This window comes from Cupressus sempervirens, chromosome 2, assembly GCF_028749045.1.
Source record: "Cupressus sempervirens isolate cs-2001-9-10 chromosome 2, ASM2874904v1, whole genome shotgun sequence".
Taxonomy (NCBI): Eukaryota; Viridiplantae; Streptophyta; class Pinopsida; order Cupressales; family Cupressaceae; genus Cupressus; species Cupressus sempervirens.
Window position 1 is genome coordinate 144,791,890 of NC_143119.1, and position 5,323 is coordinate 144,797,212.

Here is a 5,323-nt window from a genome sequence, read left to right on the forward strand (position 1 = left end):
CTTGGTGAATGGAATTAAAGAGTTGATTTGGTGAAGTGACATAGTGAGGGGACTTAGTGAGGCTACTTGGTGTAGCAACATGGGAGGCCAACTTGGCAAGCCCACTTGGTGAGACAAATCGGTGAGGTGACTTGGTGAGTGAACTTGAATAGTCACCTTGTTGAGATGACTTAGTGAGGTGGATTGGCAAGCCAACTTAGTGAGAAAACTTAAAAAATCAACTTGGTGAGGCGACTTGATGGGGTGAATTGGCAAGCTAAAAAATCAAGTGAGGTGATATAATTAAATCTAAAAATTGACATGCCTTCGAGCAACTAGCCTTGCTGACTAGACATGAGGTGATTCACCTAGCTAGTTCAACTCAGTGAGATGAATTAGTGGGGTGACTTGGCAAGCCCACTTGGTGAGGAAAATTGGTGAGGTGACTTAGTGAGAAAACTTGAAGAGTCAACTTGGTGAGCCAACCTTGCAAGCTAGCTTGGTGAGCCAACCTAGCAAGCTAACTTAAAGAGTAAACTCATTGAGGAAACTTGGTGGACTAAGTTGGTGAGGTGATATGATTTGTGTTGGAATTTTTTTTTTAAATGAATAGAGGAGGCTTCATACGATGAAAAGAATGAATATTTTGAAGTTGAAAAAACAAAGAGAGAGAGAGAGAGAGAGAGAGAGAGAGAGAGAGAGAGAGAGAGAGAGAGAGAGAGAGAGAGAGAGCCAAGGTTAGCTCAGATACATCAATTAGGACAACTAGATTGAAGGTGAGCAAAGTGACATGATTTGAGAAAAAAATCAGCATGACTTGGGTTGACTAGCCTTGTCGAATAGACTCAAGGTGATCCACCTAGAAAATTTGAGGCAAGGTAGCCAACATTATATGGCTAAAATTTAAATATTTCAAAGTTTAAAAAAAGGTGTCTGGAGGTTTAGTCATGCACATGACTTAGGGCAACTAGAATCAAGATGACCAAGTTGACATGATTCAAGAAAAAAATTGACATGACTTGGGCCAACTAGACTCGAGGTGATTGACCTAGTAGATTTAAAGTGAGCTAACCAACATGACTCTGGGTGACTAGACTTGGGGCAAGGTGAAGGATTTGATTCATCTAAGACTTGAGGCGATTGGCCTAAAAATATTTGAGGAGGGTTAGGTGACATGATTTGGGTTGAAAGTTTTAAGAAAAAAAAGGAGGCTTGTATGAAAAAAGTGAAAAATTTTCTTTAGGTGCACACAACAAGAAAAAGAGGCAATTTTCCTATTAGATTCAAGCTGGGATAGCTGATATGATTCAAGCTGAAAATTTTCAAGAATAAAAAGAAAATCTCAAAGTTAGAGAAATTCTAGAGTTGAAGAAAAAAAAAAGTGAATGGAGATTAGATCACCTACATGGAAAGGAGAAAACTTTAACTCAAAAGTGCACTTGTTAGTTTAGGTACACATGAGGAGCAAACCCTACCATGGACTTAGAAGATGTGTTGGTGCCCTTGGGTGGAATTTCACCTTTTAGCTTTTAGGTTCACACAAGGAGAAAAAACCACTAATATCTTTGAATATTTCATTGCACCTTGTTGCTTTTAGGTTCACACGAGGAGAAAAATCCACTTAGCACTTGAAGGATTTCATTGCACTTGTTGCTTTAGGTGAAAAATATACTTAGCACTTGGAAGGATTTTCATTGTGCACTTGGGTGGAATTGCACCTTGTGGACTTAGAAGATTTTTTGTCCTTGGGTGGAACACAAAATCTTACAAACCCCACCCACATCAAAGTCTAAAAGATTTTTACAAATCAAGGTGACATAGGTTAAATCTCAATGGATCATCACAATAAGGCCACTTTTCCACTTACAATACTCTGTCACTTATTTAAGTCATCTGTGAAAGATTCTTCTCGTTGGCATCTTGAAATTAATATCCAAGGTTGCTAGAAATATGTGTCAATTGGAGATGACGAATGACATGGAGCCCTATGAGTGAAAGAGCATCCCTATTATGGGTCACAATGTAGCTAGAGAGAGATAAGTGTCATATCTAGCATGGATTTTGACTTAGAGGCATTTATTTATAATTTGACATGCAATAGTTTTGTGCCAGTGGCTTTTCAATCAAGTGTGATGACCAAATGTGTGAATCAATAGTTTCTGTCGTACTAAGTTGAATTACCATTGTGACATAGATCATTAGTAGGATAAAAATAGCCTACCTCAAAATGGTCTAAACCTATCTCACATTCCCTATTGGTGGGTAAAAAATCCAAGACTTGGTAAATTCTTCTTCACAATGAAAGGAAGAGCCAACATTCATGGATCAAAAAGCATCATCGCTATGAATTCTTGGCTGCCACAAGCTAGTTATCCTTGTGGTAACTTTTCTGACAATGATAGTTTCATATTATGAAAGTATAAAGGATTGATAGGCTAGATTTTCATGGTTTACATTCCTACTAAAAATCAAAATCAAATGAGCTCTTACCCTTGTGTTCCACACAAGATTTCTATTCTCCTTGAGCTCATCTTAGGACACCTATGTTATCTTTTAATAGATGTGCCAACCTAACCAAATTCCTCACTTGACAATGTCTTCCACCCAGATTGATGTGTCTAGGTGCAACTTAAGGCTACAAATAGGGGCATTGCCCCATTTTTTTCTCACAAGATAAGTAAAATCACATTAAAAGTAGTGTTATTTCACTTGCACTTGAAAGCTCCCACTTTTTCTACAGCTCTCAAGTCATTTCAAAAAATTAGACTACAGTCATGCTCAATAGGGTCTTCTTTCCCCATTGATTCCACCAAGCTTATTCCCTTTGTTGAGGTTTTGGTATATAGTAGATAGGGACTATGGGAATATCATTAAGTCATGCATGTCACTAATTAGATGATGAGGCATTTGGCTACCTTAAGAGAGTCATAGTTGCTGCCATCATTTAGCCGTGATTGCTTGAATTTCTTCACTTTGACATTTAGAGCACTAGGTAGAAATCACATTGTATCAACATCCACAGGGACCATCACAATGATTTATTTTAACTAAATAGTTAGATTCCCCTTGTCTGTACCATTTTGAGTTGATTGTTCTCCACCTAGGGAAAGCCCTTTGAAGAGAACATCCTACATCTGTCACCCGATTGGCATATGACACTCACCCTTATTGTAGGAGAAGCTTGTGTAGGCTACCAATAGGCCATGAGTTTGGGGCATAGACCCCTAGGCCTAGGCCTCAGAGCCAATCCTTTTCCTAAAGTTACATTTCCATTTTGCTAACTTCCCTTACATTATTCTATTGACTAGAGGTTGTTCACCTTGGAGACCTCATGTGGTTATGAGTACAACCAAGAGTGAATAACACTCAATCCTCAATATTTTTAAGGGTTTTCAAAGGTGCACTAAACACTATGAGACATGCAATGATCTTCTAGTTAGTACACCCTATCCTTGGTAGAACCAATTTCAAGGTGGGAAGACTGTTGTAAAGAAAAGAAAACTTTTCTTGAGGCCTTTGTTGATGTCTCCAAATTTCCTAATATTAACATCCATCACCATGTTTTAGTTTAGGAATATTAATACAATTCCCTATCCATTATTGTGTAAAGTGCACTCTTAAAACAAGGTTTTCCCATCTCTTAGGCTCGACTAACCCATGTCCAAGTGTTGTTCACATGGAACCTTTCTCCACTATACTCTTCAAAGTTCTCATTCAAATATTTGGTACTAACACCAAGATTTGCACTACGGATTATTCCATATAGGTTCATGCCTAAGGTTTCACAACAACCCCAACATCCTCCTAATCATTAGAGCCTAGAACTTGCCCAAATGACTGAGTATAGGTTGTGCACTTTAGCACCCTTCATTTTTGCTTCTAGTTAATTTAGTAGGTGAGTTGTTACACACTCCTTAGTAGTTTTTGACTTTCATGATGACCATCCTATTGTCTCAATCAACCAACACCCTTTGTGACATCTGGGTTAGCACATAATTTTGAAACATAACTTGGCTTTTAGTTCATCTCACATTGTTAGTTCTACTTACCAAAAATGGCCCACTTTGAGCTTGTGATTTCATGGCATGGCTCAATAGAGTAGTTGTGCAGACTTACCTATTTAAAGTTTGAGAATAGGTCAAGGGTGTTATGCCCTTGATGCCTTAAATCATTTGTTTAACCTGATAAAACTTTCAAGTGAGCTCCAAATTTCTTGAGGGAAACTTTAGAGGAAAGAAAATACTAATTAGTTTCCTCTACTAGAGTTTCCTTAGGCATAGTTCACCATCTTTTAGGTCCCAACTGGTGTGCTCATAGTTGAACCCTTCATAGAAGATTAGGGTCGATCAGTAATGTACCCCCTAATAGGGGATCTTGCCAGTCCACATTGAAAGTGTCTAAGAAATATGACCTTTTGGGTCAACTCAAGAGAACACGAACCCAAATATACATATTAGAGCTTTTACAATTGTCATTATCCCATAGAATTTTTTTTGAAAAAGCTCTATTATAAAGTCAGGTCCCTACGAATCTAGACCAAGATCAATTCCAAGATATGGTGGGAAATTTGACTATACCTCACTTTGTATCCTTTTCTAAACATGATGAACTTACAATTCACCAACCTCATAATGCTCCTCTCCATATTGAAGTCATTTTCCAAAATCACAAAATCAAAAGATTTCTCATAGATGGAGGAGCTAGCTTGAATATATGTACTTATATTGCAGAAGAACAAGATCACAACATAACTCACTCCCAAATACTTATATTGCAGTTGCTTCAAATCCACAATCATTCAAAGAATCATCAGGTATTCTAGAATGGGATAAAACAATGGAGGAAGAATATAATTCTTTTATGAGAAATGACACATGGGACTTAGTCTTTCTTTCTAAGGGAAGAAAATTGATTCACTGTAAGTGGATCTATCAGACCAATTTTGCAATAGATGGAAGTGTGGATAAACATTAGGCTCAATTTGTTGCAAAAGGTTTCTCTCAGGTACCTGGCATTGATTACACTAAGACCTTTGCACCAGTTGCAAAATGAACTCCATTCATTTGACACTAGCTATAGCAGCAACTCAGAGATGGGTTGATCAATAGATGGATGTGAAGAGTAGATTCTTGAATGGTGATCTTGATGAGGAAATTTATATGGAGCAGGCACAGGGATTCATTCAGGATTCTTCCTTGATTTGCAAGTTGAAAAAAGTCTATTTATGGACTAAAACAAGCTCCTAGAGCTTGGTATGCCAACATGAATGCTTTCCTTCTCTGAATAGGGTTCACCAAATGTCATTCTGATCTAAATGTCTACATTCTTTAGAGAGATGATTCTC

General features: G+C 37.7%; 2 pseudogenes; both read right to left on the reverse strand.

Moving 5' to 3' along the window:
* Positions 1-1,783: 1,783 nt before the first annotated feature.
* On the reverse strand, positions 1,784-3,280 carry LOC149571453 (25S ribosomal RNA; annotated as a pseudogene).
* Position 3,281: 1 nt separating this feature from the next.
* Positions 3,282-4,437, reverse strand: LOC149571454 (25S ribosomal RNA; annotated as a pseudogene).
* Positions 4,438-5,323: the final 886 nt, after the last annotated feature.